Source organism: Dendrobates tinctorius, unplaced genomic scaffold (genome assembly GCF_039654945.1).
Source record: "Dendrobates tinctorius isolate UK_male_01 unplaced genomic scaffold, ASM3965494v1 ptg000006l, whole genome shotgun sequence".
NCBI lineage: Eukaryota > Metazoa > Chordata > Amphibia > Anura > Dendrobatidae > Dendrobates > Dendrobates tinctorius.
This window is the reverse complement of record NW_027361674.1, coordinates 2,307,941-2,326,213: the sequence shown is the minus strand read 5'-3', so window position 1 is coordinate 2,326,213 and position 18,273 is coordinate 2,307,941.

Genomic DNA, 18,273 nt, shown 5'->3' with positions numbered 1-18,273 from the left:
TCAGAATCTTCTGTGTGGGATCATTTAGTAGCAAGTTGCTGAACTCGCGTAATATATTCATGCCTAGGGTGACGGGGTGCCGTTGATCAGATTCTCCTTGAGTAAGCACCACCCCTCTGTGACCAAGGGATTTACTGCACAACGTAACCTGCACCCAAACTACCCCAGCAACCGGGACCGGCAATTGGTTGGCGGCTATGAGTCTAATCATGGGCCCCCACTGGGGTCTTGCTGCCTCCGGGAAGTTTTGTTGAAAGTACGTTGCAGGCATGATGGTTACTTGTGACCCCGTGTCTACCAGACACCGGATGTCCTGGCCCTCCACTTCTGCCCAAACCACAGGACACTGCAGAAATCCAGAAAAACAAGGCAAAACAAAACCCAAAACACAAATGCAAAAAGTAGAGCAGAAAACTTAGCTTTTGAGGAGCAGGAATCAGACTGGTCTCCAAGAATCCCTCAGAGTAATCACCCGCAAGGCAGAAGGGCGTCGGCTGCCTTATATCCAGTCAGCAATCCCAGTCATCCAGTCATCATCATTCTGCTCAGGTGCTTTGTAATCAGCCTCACTACCTTCCTTCACCAGAAGAGGGAGTTCATCAGACCTCAATGGTGAAGGGGAAAATGAACTCACAACAGTACCTCCCCCTTGAGGAGGGGTCACCCTCATCCACACCACCAGGGCGATCAGGGTGAGCCCGATGAAAGGCACGCACAAATCTTTTGGCATGAATATCAGAGGCAGAGACCCAGGAATTATCCTCCTGATCATAACCCTTCCACTTAACCAAATACTGGAGTCTCCGTCTAGCCAGACGAGAATCCAGTAACTTCTCTACCTCATATTCCATGTTACCTTCAACTAATACAGGGTCCGGAGGTGCCACCCCAGGAACAACTGGTTCAACAAACCTCTTCAACAAGGACTTATGAAACACATTATAAATTTTAAATGTGACAGGAAGAGCCAAACGAAAAGAGACCGGATTAATAATCTCCAAAATCTTGTAAGGTCCAATAAATCTAGGCTTAAACTTAGGAGAAGCCACCTTCATTGCGATATTTTTTGATGATAACCAAACCATATCACCAACCTTAAACTGGGGACCAATGGTCCTATGTCGGTTGGAAAACCGCTGGGCCTTTTCCTGGGAGAGAGATAACTTATCCACCACTTGGTCCCAGATCTGGTGCATTCTCTCCACCACAGTGTCAACACCTGGGCAGGCAGAAGGCTCCACCTGCCCTGAAGAAAATCGAGGATGAAACCCAAAGTTACAAAAAAAAGGTGACATCAAAGTGGCAGAACTAGCTCTATTATTTAAAGCAAATTCGGCCAAGGGCAAAAATGAAACCCAATCATCCTGATCAGCGGAAATAAAACATCTCAAATACGACTCCAAGGTCTGGTTTGTTCTCTCTGTCTGCCCATTGGTCTGAGGGTGAAAAGCAGAGGAGAGAAGGACAACTGAATTCCCAGCTTGGAACAGAAAGTCCTCCAAAATCTAGAAACAAACTGAACTCCTCTGTCAGATACAATGTTGTCAGGAATCCCGTGCAAGCGAACCACCTGTTGCAAAAACAGGGGCACCAACTCAGAGGAAATGGCAACTTAGGGAGTGGTACAAGATGAACCATCTTAGAGAACCTATCACAAATCACCCAAATAACAGTCATTCTCTGAGAGACAGGCATATCAGAGATGAAATCCATTGAAATATGGGTCCATGGCCTCCTGGGGACCGGCAAAGGCATCACCAACCCACTAGAGCGAGAACAAGGTTTAGACCGGGAGCAAGTCCCACAGGACTGCACAAAATTCCTGACATCACGAGACAAGGCGGGCCACCAAAAAGACGGACTCACCAGATCTCTAGTACCAAAAATACCTGGATGACCAGCCAATGCAGAGCAATGAACTTCAGACATCACTCTCTTCTTCCACTGGTCAGGAACATACAACTTTCCACTGGGACAACGCCCAGGTTTGTCCTCCTGGAACTCTTCCAGAGCACGTCTCAAATCGGGCGAGATGGCAGAAAGAACTACCCCTTTGCATAAGATGGTAGCAGGCTTGGTCACCACAGGAGAATCAGCAAAGAAGCTCCTAGAGAGGGCGTCTGCCTTGACATTCTTAGTGCCAGGAAGAAAAGAGACCACAAAATCAAACCGTGTAAAAAAACAAGACCCACCTAGCCCGTCTAGGGTTCAAGCGTTTGGCCGACTCCAGGTAAATCAAATTCTTGTGGTCAGTGAGGACCACGACTTGGTGTTTAGCTCCCTCCAACCAATGTCTCCACTCCTCAAATGCCCATTTCATGGCTAACAGTTCCCGATTCCCCACATCATAGTTACGTTCAGATGGAGAGAACTTTTGGGAAAAGAAAGCACAGGGATTCATTTTAGGTGTTACAGGATCTTTTTGGGACAAAACAGCTCCTGCACCAATCTCAGAAGCGTCCACCTCTACCTGGAATGGGAGTGAGACATCAGGTTGCCGCAAAACCGGGGCAGAAGTGAATCTTCGCTTCAGCTCCTGAAAGGAAGAAACAGCCTCCGGAGACCAATTCAACACATCAGCACCCTTTTTAGTCAGATCAGTCAATGGCTTGGCAATACTAGAAAATTTTGCTATAAATTTCCGAAAAAAATTACCAAAACCCAAAAACTTCTGGAGGGCCTTCAAAGAAGTGGGCTGAACCCAATCATAAATGGCCTGTACCTTGGCCGGGTCCATTTCAATAGTTGACGGAGACAAAATAAATCCCAAAAATGAAATCCTCTGTACCCCAAAAAGGCATTTCGATCCTTTGACATACAGGGAATTCTCCCTCAAGATCCGGAACACAGTCCGAACATGTTCCACATGAGAATCCCAATCCTTGGAGAAGATCAAAATATCATCCAGATAGATAATCAAAAATTTATCCACAAAGTCTCGGAAAATGTCGTTCATGAAGCACTGGAAGACAGAAGGGGCATTAGTGAGCCCAAAAGGCATCACCAAGTACTCAAAATGTCCCTCCGAAGTATTAAACGCAGTCTTCCATTCATCCCCATGCTTAATGCGGATAAGATTATACGCCCCCCTGAGGTCAAGCTTGGTAAACCAGCAAGCACCTTTAACTCTGGAGAATAGATCCGAAATCAGGGGTAACGGATACTGATATTTAATAGTAATTTTGTTGAGGGCACGATAATCAATACAAGGTCTTAATGAACCATCCTTTTTGTCCACGAAAAAAAAAACGGCACCTAAGGGTGAAGAGGATGGTCTAATATGACCCTTCTCCAACGCCTCCTTAATATAGGATCGCATAGCCTCGTGCTCGGGTACAGATAAATTGAAGAGCCGACCCTTAGGAAATTTACACCCCGGGCTCAGTTCAATTGCACAGTCATAACTCCTATGAGGAGGCAAAGACACAGACTCATTCTCACTAAATACATCATAAAAGTCCGCCAAATAGTCAGGAACATCATGCGACTGAAGAGAGGTGGAAAAAACCGGAGCCTCACTAAGGGCACACCGACAACCCCAACTCACCACAGACACAGATTTCCAATCCAAAACTGGATTATGAATTTGCAACCAGGGAAACCCCAGAACAAAGGTATCATGCAAATTATGCAACACCAAAAATCTGCAATTTTCTTGATGGTCTGGGGCGACCCGCATTACCACCTGGGTCCAAAACTGAGGTTTATTTTTCGCCAAAGGAGTAGCATCAATCCCCCTCAAAGGGATAGGCGTCCGCAGAGGTGTCATCGGAAATCCACAACGTTTAGCAAAATCCACTTCCATTAGATTCAGGGATGCTCCCGAATCCACAAAAGCCTTGGCGGAAAATGTGGACAGGGAGCAGATCAGAGTAATTGCCAGAAGAAACTTAGGTTGCACACCACCCACAGAAAACGTGTGTGCAAAACGATTCTCTCGTTTAGGACAGACAGAAATAATATGCGAGGCATCTCCACAAAAAAAAACACAGCTTATTACGCCTTCTGAACTCCTGCCGTTGCTCCCTGGACAAAACTCTATCACATTGCATAGGTTCAGACATTTGTTCAACAGGTGGCAACACCTCTCGTGCAGCCCTGCGTTCACGTAAACGCCAATCAACCTGAATAGCTAATGACATAGAATCGTCAAGACCAGAGGGAACAGGAAATCCCACCATAGTATCTTTTATGGCTTCTGACAAACCCTTCCGAAAGAGAGCTGCCAAGGCATTATCATTCCAGGTAGTAAGGACCGCCCACTTTCGGAATTTGACAGTACAATTCTGCAGAATCTCGACCCTGGCTCAATGCCAACAGGGTCTTTTCAGCCTGATCAATAGCATTAGGTTCGTCATACAACAACCCCAAGGCTTGAAAAAATGCGTTCACATTAGTCAGAATAGGATCATCTGGTTTCAAAGAAAACGCCCAATCCTGGGGATCGCCACGCAGCAAAGAGATGACAATTTTAACCTGCTGCGCGGAGCTCCCTGACGAATTAGGCTTCAAGGCAAAAAATAATTTACAATTATTTTTAAAATTCAAAAATTTAGACCGATCCCCAAAAAACACATCAGGAGTAGGGATCTTTGGTTCAGCAGCATCTGAATGAGCAAGGTAGGCAGAAATTCCCCGCACTTCTGCAGCGAGCTGCTCCACACGATCCGACAATTGCTTTATCTCCATTGAGAGAAAAAAAAATTCCCCCTATGACCTCAGAGATATAGAGGAAAAAATATACACACTTTTTTTTTTTTTTTTTTACAATTCTTTCCTGCTATTGAGTACCCTAGGATCTGTGGTATGGCGGGTGATTCTGTTATGAAAGAGTCACCGTAGGAGGCAAAAACAGATATACTAGCTAAGTCCAGAAAACCAGAGAAGTTGGCAGCTATCGGATTGCAGACCCCTGAACCTAACAACAACAACTAGCAGTAGCCGTGGGGGGTTCCTACGGTGCCCTAGACCCCTCGATCACAGCCGGAGAACTACATAGCCTAAAGAGAGAAAGAGAAATCTAAACTGCCCCAGAGCAGACCCCAAAGCAATAGGCAGCACCCAACATATAATGACGGTGAAGCAAGATGAAAAAACACTCACACAGATAGAAAGATAGGCTGAGCAAATGATGGGGCCCAAGCTAACTAAATAGGACAGACTAGAAAAGCTGCTGTCTGCAATCCGCCAAAACCCTCTCAAAAACAAGAGCCAACAGACTGATAGGGAAAAAGGCCCTGAAGACGCTAGGCTTCAAAAAGACTATATCAGTACTCAGGTATTATCTGAAGACAGAGCAAAAAGGAAATCAGCTCACCCAGCAGGGAAAGGCAGAAATCCAGAAAAACAAGGCAAAACAAAACACAAATGCAAAAAGTAGAGCAGAAAACTTAGCTTTTGAGGAGCAGGAATCAGACTGGTCTCCAAGAATCCCTCAGAGTAATCACCCGCAAGGCAGAAGGGCGTCGGCTGCCTTATATCCAGACAGCAATCCCAGTCACCCAGTCGTCATCATTCTGCTCTGGTGCTTTGTAATCAGCCTCACTACCTTCCTTCACCAGAAGAGGGAGTTCATCAGACCTCAATGGTGAAGGGGAAAATGAACTCACAACAACCACCCCTAGTTGTGGTTTTCGGCTCCGAGCGGCGTCCCCCCAGCCCGGAGCCCTTTAGTTTAATGGCCGCCGGGGGTGGGTATCTCCCACGCCGCGGACACTCTCGGGCGAAGTGGCCTGGTTCTCCACACTCAAAAACACCGGGCCTGTGTAGGCTGACCACTCCGCGGGGAGCATGATCCCCAAGAGCCGGGATTAAAGCTAGGACGTCCAGTCCCGGTCTTGGTTCTTCTCTTTACTTCGGCCAACTCGCCCTTTATATTTTTCAGCTCTTGCTTCATCTCCTCCACCCACTGAGGCTCCTTGACTGCATTCGCGGAGGCCTCCACACCTCGGACTTTCCCCACGGGGACCGCCATCCCCTGCTCCAGCTCTCGAGCATGTGCCTGACTTCCCACCTCTGAAAAATCTATTCGGGGATTCTTTCTTATCTGCTCCGGCAGTGCCTGTTTGACTAATGGATCTCGCAAACCAGTCACCAGTAGGTCACGTAGGGTAATGTCAACAGGTCCTACCCCTACCCCTTCCTTTCTTTCTATAGCCGTATGCAATTCCTGGAGGACATTCATATACTCTGTGATCGTCTCCCCCTCTACCTGCATCCGACTAAACAAACGGGTTCTTAGCTCTCCCACATTAGTAGAGTCCCCAACACTTTTGAAAAAGTCTTACAGATAGTAGAACAGACCTTCTACTATCTGTAAGACTTTTTCAAAAGTGTTGTGGTGCCCCGGAGGTTTCAACATCACTGACCTCCGCACCTCCCCGTCCAGTGCCATGAGTGCCACCTCGGCTTCCAGATCAGGGGTCATTGGGTGCATCCGAAAGAGCCCCCGCATCCGCTCTGTCCAGCTCCATAACATATGTAGCCCTCTATACAGGCCCACTCACTGATTCCAAGATTGTAGACACCTGTGATGCTAATTAGTGGACACACCTTGATTTGACATGTCCCTTTTGTTACATTATTTTCAGGGGTACCATCATTTCCGTCCAGGCAGTATTTCATGAGTTTTATTTTTTTTTTTAATTCCGTGGAAGCATGGTTGAAAAGCAGTGTCTGACTTTCATTTGTTCATTATCATAGATTTTTAGTTATTATTACTTTTGTCAGATTCAAGTTATTTCTGTGACCATTGTGGGTTTTTCTGTCATAAAACGTGGGGTACCAACAATTTTGACCACGTGTGTATATTCAATAGTTATACATATACAGTGGTCAGATATGTAAATTCAAATAGTGGTAGTACAAAAGATAAAAGCAGATGGATCATGTCAATTGCCGAGTTGATGTTCAACCATGTGTGTGTTGGGCTGCAGGGAGCATGGGCTGAAAGCTGGTCCCTAGATCTTTCACAGCACGTTACTCAACATGGCCCCCACCTTTGAAGTGAACCGCCATCATGACAGAAAGAGAGAGGCCCATTTGTTACGGATACTATGTGTAACCAGTTGAGGGTGTTGTAGTCCGTTTCCATGGTGAAATGGCGTCCGTACAGGTAAAAGTATGGCTGCAGACCCTGCAGGGTCCACACAATTTCCAGACATTCCTTCAACATCGGAGTAGGCCACCTGCCCCAGCCTCCGGCTCAGGTACAAAACATGGTGTTCGTAGCCCATAGAGATGACCTGACTGAGTATAGCACCGAGGCCAAAGCCACAGGCGTCGGTCTGTACTACAAACGCCTTGTAAAGTCAGCTACTTGTAGTAGCGGGAAGCTGGAAAGAGCAGTCTTCAGTGCCTGGAAGAATGTCTAACAGTTGTTTGTCCAATCAACTGCGAAGGGCAGTTTTAACTTGGTGAGGTTCGTCAGGGGTTTTGCCAGGCTACTATAGTGAGGGACGAACCTCCTATTGTTCCCGGTGATGCACAGAAAGGACATCACCAGTTTCTTGGTCTTCACAGTGGCCAAGCCTGTGCCAGATGCTCTAGGTGATTCCTCCAGGTGGGGCTGAGGATGACAATGTTGTCCAGCTACGCAGCCGCGTAACCTTCAAGTCCATTCTTGCAATATATTGGCATCTCTGTGGACTTGTACAATCCAAATGGGGTGATAAAGGCAGAGCGTTCCCGTGCCTCACGGGTCAGGGGAATCTGACAATATTTCTGGCTCAGACCCATGATGATCCGGTACTTGGCCACGGCCAACTGATTGAGCAGGTCATTAATGTGCGGTATTAGGTGTGCATCAGTGACCATGACAGCGTTGAACCCCCTATAGACCACACAGAACCGGGCTGTCTGGTCCTTCTTTGGGATGAGGAATATGTGTGAGGCTCAGGCGCTGCTGGTTGTTTGGATGATCCCCAGTTTCATCATTTCTTCAATCTACTGCTGCATGTGCTGCTGTACCTCCAGGGAGACCCAATATGCTGAACGCCGGATTGAAGGGTGATTGCCGGTGTCCACGTGATGGATGGCCGACTCTGTCCTTCCTGGCTTGTTGCTGAACAAATCCCAGAAGGTTTGTAGGGTCGCCAACAGCTGGGACCGTTGGTCCATCAAGAACTGGTAGGAAACCTCCACATCCTCTATGGTTCCACCCGCCCCAGCCTGGGCGAGCATATCCAGGAGGGTCTCCGCCTTTTCTTCTTCTGGCAGGTTGCATACGGGGAAGGCGCCGGCCTTCCTCTCATGATGTGCCTTCATCATTTACACGTGGAAGGCCTTTTGCCATTCCTGGGCTTAGTCCAGGGTGGGGTGACCAGGTACGTTATGGTGTTGAGCTGCTGGTGCACAAAGTACGGGCCTTCCTATGCCGCCTGAAGCTTGTCCTGGGGTATGGGGCCTAGTACCCACCTAGTAGGTCCTCTCACAAGCATTCTGGTCATCCCATCACTTCTGGTCACCCTGGTCTTGTGTCATATTATAGTGCATACTCAATGACCGACACTTCAGGAGTGGCTAAGTATCCTTCCCAGACCTCTTTCACCAAAGTCAGGGGCCCCTGCACACATCGCCCATACAGGAGCTCGAAATGGGAGAATCCCGTTGAGACCTGTGGAACCTCCTAGTAGGCAAATTGCAGGTGTGGGAGGTACCACTCCCAGTCGCACCTGTGAGAGTCGACCAACATCTTAAGCATCTGCTTCAGGGTTCCATCGAACCATTGGCACAAGCCGTTGTTCTGTGGGTTGTACAGGCTGGTCTCAGATGTTGCACCTGTAACTGCTTAAAGAGGGATTCCATGAGCTCTGACATAAATTGGATCCCCTGGTCGGCGAGCATTTATTGGGGAAAACCCACTCAGGAGAAAATCTCCAGTAAGGTGATGGCCACCTTATAGTCCCTAATGGACAACAAGGCTACTGCTTCCGGGTACAGGGTGGCATAGCCTACTAAAGTCATTACGAAGCGTTTCATGGAGCTGCTGGGAGTGGCCAATGGGTCAACCAAATCCACAGTCACCTGTCACGCAAACTGTGGGAAGAACAAGTGCAACATGAGGGGAAGTGAAGACCCCTAGGAAGATCTAATAGCACCCTGTCTCCCCTACTTTACCTAAATTGGTTCCACACCAATCGCCGAGCGGCAATCTAAGCTCTGTATATCACTAGAGCTAGGCTCTGAATAGGAAAGGGGGGATGAGCACTCGACAGTTCCCACTGAACACTAAAGATAAGAAGGGAGACAAACAAGGGGTAAGCAACTTATCTTGAGCAGACTCAGAGAGGTAACACCAGACATCCTCCAATAGCACCAGAGAGGAAGTTATCCAACTGCTATTGCTCCAAGCCTTCACAAGGGAAAATGTGAATATCACCGGCAACTCCCTGAAGCAGACTGGGAGTCTATAAACACCAATCTCCAGGTTTGTCAATTAGAGTCGGAGGGAGGTTGCCACTGGGTCCAAAAGTCATATACCAAGAAGAAAAGAGACCAACACCGTCCAATAAAATGTAACTCACTTTATTATAAAGACATATTACCAATGGATAAATATACATATCATGAAAACTAACAAAGATGAATAATGTGGAAACAAGATGAAAAAGGCAGCACCAAACCCCACATAGAAGAAAATGCGTGAATGGAAGACCTCTCTAAATAATCAGATTTTGTATATCATGTGCTAGTGCCGATATTGATCCTGACTATACACTCTGTGCTCATATAAAGTATTAAGGTCAATGCCCATCTCCACTTGGTCCATAATGAATCAATAGTAATAGTGACCAATAGTCACAGAAAAAAAATCACATACGTGCAGGGAGCACCAATAGTCATACAGGTCAAACAAGATTCGATTATATCAAAGGGGTCTTACCCATAGTATCCACATGTAAAGGTTGGATGCTGGCAGCCCCGATGCACGTTTCGCGTGGGTTTCCTCGGGGGACTGTAAATCTATATGTGTTGTTCTCCTATATATATATATATATATATATATATATATATATATATATATATATATATATATATATATATATATACACACACACACATACATATATGTACACACCCCAGATGGCTGATAATTAAACTGGCGCATGCGTTGTGCGGACCGCTCCGGCTGATACGTCACATCCGGCCTCAACACTGATGCATCTAGGCGGGGGAAATCCCCTGTGACGTCAATGCCCAGAAAGCATCAGAACAGAGAGACCATCAGCAACGCACCGCCTACAAGCATGCACTAGGCATCCGCAAAAATATCGCCAGCACCATCTTGAATAAAGGCACGATCTGCCCACACACTAAAGTTACGCTATCTAATACCACAATATAAAGTCCTTGCACAGTCTCCCATACGCCGCATATACAATAATGTGCCCACAATTAAACGGTAAGATGAACAAATGACATATTATCATATATTATATAATTGAAGTAACAGTGCTATAATTAATAAAAATAAACAATTACAGTGGTAATACACTAAATACTGTGAAATTAACCCATAGTGCCAATAATATTTAAAGATAACAAGGGGGAACTCATTATGATTCCAATCCCATATCATTTTTCATAATTACAATATAAATATACATCATGATTCTATATAATAAAGTATATAGTATAAACAATAAAATATGTGTGGATTTTTTTAAAAAACATCACAATGATCCAGTGACTATAAGAAACATAATTGGACCAATTCACAAAGTGCATAAATCCATTTACAACAATATAATTTATAACATGACAACCATAATACAAAAACAGATGTCCATGTTTCATATAATGCTCTGAAATAACGGAAAGAGAACGCACATAGGGCTTCAGTGCTGCTCTTAGGGGGAGAGAGATGGTTTTTGGTATTAACCCTCTGAACAATCTGAAAGGTCAGCAGACCCAGGATACCACACCCACCAAAATAGGTATTAGTAGCCTGAATAGGTGGACCCCCACTGACACGTCAAACACACACTGAAATAACATCACATATAAAAAGGCATTTTAGCTGTTCCACATTCCAAAATTGAATATAAATCTTTCGGACGAGTGGCCAGTCATTAAGGTGTCTTGTCTCATTCCTATATGTAGGCACAATAATATATCCCGCTGACAGAAGAAGAAACTCCATCAAAGTCAATCACAATTCCTACAAAAAGACATATTAGAAATCTAATATATAAAGCTCAATGTGGGTATGTATGTATGTATGTATGTATGTATGTATGTATGTATGTATGTATGTATGTATGTATGTATGTATGTATGTATGTATGTATGTATGTATGTATGTATGTATGTATGTCCGGCATTGGCGTCCGCACTGTCGCAGCTACAGCCACAAAATTTGGCACAGTCACACGTCTGGACCCCGAGAGCGTCATAGGCTATGTTGTGAGGCGAAATTTTAACCCCGCGCTTTCCAGTTCACCACACAATTTTGCCCCTAGGTACATAATTGGGAAAAAGTGTACGTATGTATTGGCATCTGCACCGTCGTAGCTACAGCCACAAAATTTTGCACTGTCACGTCTGGACCCCGAGAACGTCCTAAGCTATGTTGTGAGGCGTAATTTTAACCCCTTACGTTCCAATTCACCAAACAATTTTGCCCCTATCTACATAATGGGGAAAAAGTGAAAGGAAAAGTGTTGGAGGCAAATTGACAGCTGCCAGATGTGAACAAGGGGGAATGAGATTGATGGCGTCAAAGAGTATATACCGTACAGTTGCTAAGGTGGGGCCTGACAGGGGATACTCACCACACACGGGGATATCAACGCACACAAAAAATGCGCCACACACTACCACGTGCTTCAACACATATACCACCCTCAGCACACATTTCACCACACATACACCAACCTCGCCACATAGAAGTCGAAAAACAAAAGTCGCCACTCAAAACTCTCCACGCTGTCCCAGAGCTGTTTAAAAGATGAAAAATGAGCTGTGATTGGTTGCTATTAGCAACAGTTTTCTTTGTAGACAGTTGTGGTAACTGAGGCCTATTATTCTTATCATTTCTATGGTGTTATCATCTATTAGATACACGGCTCAGCAGACAGTATCATACAGAATAGGATTAGATACACAGCTCAGCAGTCAGTATCACACAGGATAGGGTTAGATACACGGCTCAGCAGACAGTATCACACAGGATAGTATTAGATACACGGCTCAGCAGACAGTATCACACAGAATAGGATTAGATACACAGCTCAGCAGTCAGTATCACACAGGACAGGAATAGATACACGGCTCCGCAGTCAGTATCACACAGGATAGGGTTAGATACACGGCTCAGCAGACAGTATCACACAGGATAGGATTAGATACACAGCTCAGCAGACAGTGTGACACAGAATAGGATTAGATACACAGCTCAGCAGTCAGTATCACACAGGATAGGATTAGATGCACGGTTTTTTTGTGCAATATAATCATTATAATTTGTTATAACTAACCACAGTTGGTTACTATGCCCAGGCAACGCAGGGCTCTTCAGCTATTAATCTAATAAATACCTAAATAGACAGAAAATATGTATACAAACACAGAAATAAAAAATAAGTAACATATAGAAGCACAAACACAACACACTAAGGCTGTGTGCACACGCTGCGGATTAGGTGCGGATTCATCAGCGCGGATTTTGTAAAATCCGCAGGTGAAACCGCAGGTCAAAAGACCTGCTGTTTTACCTGCGGATTGCTCTGCGGTTTTGCCCTGCGGTTTTTCATCTCCTCAATGGAGGAGATGGCAAACCGCAGGAGAATCTGCAGAAAGAATTGACATGTCAATTCTTTCTGCGGATTGAAAACCGCAGATAATCCGCGCGGAAAATTCCGCACCGTCTGCATTGCGGTTTTTGATTCCCATAGGGAATCATGGTACTGTACAGTGCAGCAAAAACTGCTGCGGGTCCGCAACGGCCAAAACCGCTACGGAACCGCGGCAAAATCCGCAGCGTGTGCACACAGCCTTAAAATTAGTCCAGAGATATATTACCTATAATAATGGTACAAAACTAAGGTGTTCATTTAGCCCTGCAGGTGCCATCGTCCCCAACACTGTGATCCATCGACATTCATGCTGTGCCAAAAGGCGTTTTGCATCACCTCCCCTTATGCCTAGCCTTATTCCTATTGATTCCACAAATTTTTAACTCATCCGGATTACATTTATCGCATAACATAAAACGTCTAGGTATCGTTTTTAATTAGCTAATTTCTTCAACTTCTTTGGCAGCCATGATATCCCTGACGTGCACCCGGGTCCTTACTCTCAATTCTCGTGATGTATAAATAATATATATGAGACTATAGGAGCACGTCGCATGATAAATGACGTGTGTCGTACTACAGGATATATAGTCCAGGATTTTAAACTCTTTCTTCCTATCTGCAGATTTGAAGGAGGTGGCACGTACCAGTCTCCCAAGATGCTACGTCATCTGGGGTCATTGTCGCAAGGCATCGCTGGGAACGGGACTTGCCGGGAGCATCACTGAGGCCTGGTAACGCTGTGGGGGATGCCGAAAGGTGAGAATATCATGATTTTTTATTTTTTTAATTATTTTTAACATTATATCTTTTACTACTGACGCCGCATAGGCAGCCTCAATAGTAAAAAGTTGCTCACACTTGTCAAACACTATGTTTGACAAGTGTGACCAACCTGTCAATCAGTTTTCCAAGCGATGCTACAGATCGCTTGGAAAACGCTAGCATTCTGCAAGCTAATTATGCTTGCAAAACGATAGTTTTTCGCGGAAATTCCGCATGTGGATTTCCCGCGAATTTCTCACGGCAGAGAGTTGCAGAAGTGCCGTGGAAATTTCTGCGGTAATTCCGCACGTGTGCACATAGCCTTAGAAATATATAAAAAGAGAATATCATAGGGCTAATAAAACCACTAGGAGTGAATTACCTATCAAAAACTAAGAAACCAGGGGATCTGACCGTAAGGTTTACATCTATCCATAACCCATCTACCTATTGGTCACTATTATTGTGGGGTTTGTTGCTGTCTTTTTCAACTTGTTTCTACATTATTCATCTTTGTTAGTTTTCGTGATATGTATATTTATCAATTGGTAATATTTTTTTAATATGTCTTTAATAAAGTGAGTTATATTTTATTGGACGGTGTTGGTCTCTCTTTTCCCCTTGGTATATTGCTATTTATGAGAGTGTCCTATAGATTTGACCCAGAGTACCACTTGGTACACTCTATACTCTATAGTGTTGGGTTCACTATAAATAGTATGCTTTCTGTTCTTTGGATTATGTTTTCATGGGTCCAAAAGTCAGAAGTAGAGTTGAGCGAAACGGGTCGTAAAAATTCAAAAGTCGTCGACTCTCGCCAAAGTCGGGTTTCATGAAACGAAACCCAACCTTAGCGTGAGGTCGGCGACTTTAGCGCCAAAGTCGCGTTTCAAAAGATGCTTTAGCGCCCTTTTTCAGCCAGTCAGGAAGAACGGACACTGTGGGCAACGTGATGACATAGGCAGCGGTCACCACCATCTTGGAGAAGGGCATGCAAGTGATTGGCTTGCTTTGTGTGGCGTCACAGGGGGTATAAAAGGGCGTGCACGCCGACCGCCATGTTACTTATGCTGATCTCAGAATAGGGAGAGCTGCTGCAGCTGCTGATTCTGTAGGGAGAGCATTTGGAAGGCAAAAAGAAAAAAAAAAAAAACTGCTTCTGCTGCTAGCGCTTTTCACTGTAGTTACTGTGCAGTGAAAGGTGAAGATTTTTGCTTTTGTGCAGCAGCGCTGGTGGTGATTAGCCTGCCTTTTAAGGCTAGCTGCATTGCTGTGTGCACACTGGTGTTCAAACTGCTTTTTTAAAAGCAATCCAAATTGTATTGTTTTGTCCTGGTGAGGTAGTGAGCGTTCATTTTTTCACACACTGTACAGTGGTGTACGCTCCTCACACAGTACCATGTAACAGCTGTTATCACTGCCAAATTGAAGCTATCTACGTGTGTGACTCTGTAAGGAAAAGTCGAGGAGTTTGTCCATTCTTACAGACCTACACCTTATAGTTTTGTCCGTTTTTCAAACAGTTTAGCATATTTGCTATTTCATTACATTCAAAACTAGAGAAAGACAGCGTGTGTCAGTCCGTATACAAAAACACGGCGCTTGACAATTTTACATACACCGTACAGCGGTGTACGTGCACGCTCCTCTCTCAGTACCGTGTAACGGCTGTTATCACGGCCAAATTGAAGCTATCTACGTGTGTGACTCTATAAGGAAAAGTCGAGGAGTTTGTCTGTTCTTACAGACCTACACTCTAGGGAGATTCCAATTCTGCCCAATTCTATATACACCTTGTAGTTTGTCGTACACTAGGCAATTTCTGCCGATCACGTTGCGGTGTTAGACACAGGGCCTGACAGAATCCATCTGTGTCCTGAAGTGTAGAGAGATTCCAATTCTCTACAGTCCTCTATCCACCTTTCTTACAACATCCAGAATCTGCCTTTTACACTGCGGTGTAAAATTAACAGGACCTGACAGAATCCAACTGTGTCCTGAAGTCTACAGAGATTCCAATTCTCCACAGTCCTCTATCCACCTTTATTACACCATCCAGAATCTGCCTGTCACATTGCGGTGTAAAATAAACAGGGCCTGACAGAATCCAACTGTGTCCTGAAGTCTACAGAGATTCCAATTCTCCCCACTACTATATACACCTTGTACCTTGTTTTACAGTACCATATAGTTGGTGGTTTTTGGGTACATTTTCCCCAAAAATGAGGAAGTGTGGTGGAAGAGTCTGTGGATGTGGGCGGGGGTTGGCAGCTGGTACTGATGGTGTTTGTGGTGGATCTGCTGGTAGTGGCAAAAGCAAAATAGCACCTATTGCAGGAGGTGTTGAGCCTGTGTCATCGTCTGGCTCCACAAGGCCTGGAAGGCTCCCTTTTCTGGGAGTAGGTAAACCGCTTTTAAAGCCGGAGCTTCAAGAACAAGTTTTGGCTTACATTGCTGACTCAGCCTCCAGCTCTATCGCCTCCTCTTCTGAAGTTTTAAAAAATAAAAGCACTGAGTTATCATTGGAGGCTCATGTTCATGAACCACACCTTCCCTTGTGTCCTTCACCCCAACCAAAATTGAAGGATGCGGCAGGCCACACTACAGATTACTCCATGGAGCTGTATTCACATACCATGCCTGGGTTACCAAGTCAAATCGTGAATTACCCAGGCAAAGATGAATCTGACATGGAGTGTACTGATGCACAGCCACTGATAGATGATTCTGCTGGTACATTCACTCAGAGCACTACATTGTCCTCGCAGTGTACCGAGCCAGAATCTGACCCAGATGAAACTCAGGTGCCCCTTCCCGCATACTATACCACCATACACGGTGACACAGAGGAAGGTGCACATGACATTGAAGAGGAGGTGATGGATGACCCAGTTGTTGACCCAGATTGGCATCCATTGGGGGTAGAAGGTGCCGCTGCCAATAGCTCAGAAGGGGAGGAGGAGCATCCGCAGCGGGCATCGACATCGCAACAGCTGTTATCTGGCAGGCCCGGAGCAGTCCAAAAACGGGTTACAAAAACCAAAAGAGTTGCAGGACAGCTTGGCCAGACGGTCAAAATAGCACAGCGTGCAAGGCCTCAAAATGTCTTCCATAGTAGGAAGAGTGTAGTGTGGCACTTTTTTGAACAAAATCCTAATGATCAGGCAAAGGTTATCTGTAAGAAGTGCGCAAAGACCTTTAGCCGAGGGAAAAATCTGAGAAATTTGAATATCAGTTGCATGCTAAGACATTTAACCACCATGCACTTGCAAGCGTGGATGGACTACCAAAACTCACGTACCACATGTGCTACTGCTCCCAAAGAAGGTAGTCAGCAACGCTACATTGTTTCCCCCACTGTAAGTCCACCGGTTAGCACACCACCAGCAGCAAATGTTGAATTGTCGTCGCAAGGGCAAATCAGTCAGGGAATCACACTGCTATTGCAACGAAAGACTGAATCTAGGCCATCAGAAAGAACAACTCCATCACCATCATCAACCCTCTCTCAGCCCGCCATGTCCACCACTAGTTCCACCATATGAAAACAAAAAGCAAAAAACACAAATATCCTTAACTAAAAAGTAAAAAATATACTGCAAATAATGCATAAAGATAGTAATAATAATAAGGGTATTTAGTAAACATAATTTTGATCCAAATAATGCACAAGCCATCCCGCCACGTCACGGCAACCCTTGTTTTTTGTTTTTTTTTTTAGTTCCACCATATGCAGCTCTCATGTCCAGCTCACCCTACCAGAGACTATGAGTAGGACAAGAAAGTACTCATCCTCTCATCTGAGTACACTGGGTTTGAACGCCCACATTGCCAAACTAATCTTGTTAGAGATGATGCCCTATCGGTTGGTTGAAAGCGCAGCTTTCCGCGAACTCATGGTCTACGCAGTACCACGCCATGACCTACCCAGTCGCCACTTCTTTTCTCGCAAAGCCATCCCAGCCCTCCACTTTCATGTGAAAGACCACATTGTCCATGCACTCAGGCAATCAGTGAGTGGAAAGGTGCACCTCACAACTGATGCATGGTCCAGTAGGCATGGCCAGGGCCGTTACGTGTCCATCACTGCGCACTGGGTTAATGTGGTGGATGCAGGGTCCACAGGGGACAGCTGTGATGGCACAGTGCTGCCTAGCCCACGGTATAGGAAACAGTTGGCTGTAGGCGTTCGACCCTCCTCCTCCTCATCCAGAAGCGAAAGCTCGTCCACAGAGCGCAGTCGCACGAGCACTGCAGCTGACAGTGGTGCACACAATGTGTCCCACTATCGATCAGCTAGTGGAAAGTGTCAGCAGGCTGTGTTGCAGATGATGTGTTTGGGCGACAGACACACGGCGGAGGTACTGGCCGACTACTTTCAGCGACAAACTGAGTCATGGCTGGGGAGTCTACATCTTGAGGCAGGCAAGGTAGTTAGTGATAACGGTCGGAATTTTGTGGCAGCCATAGTCCTTTCAAAACTCAGACACATACCTTGCTTGGCTCACACCTTGAACCTGGTGGTGCAGTGCTTCCTCACTAATTATCCAGAGTTAACAGGCCTGCTCCATAAGGTTCGAAGACTGTGCTCGCACATCCGCCGGTCGCCGGTACACTCCAGTCGTATGCAGAAGCTGCAGCGATTGCTCCACCTTCCCAAGCACCGCCTAATTATCGATGTTGCAACAAGGTGGAACTCCACCCTGCACAT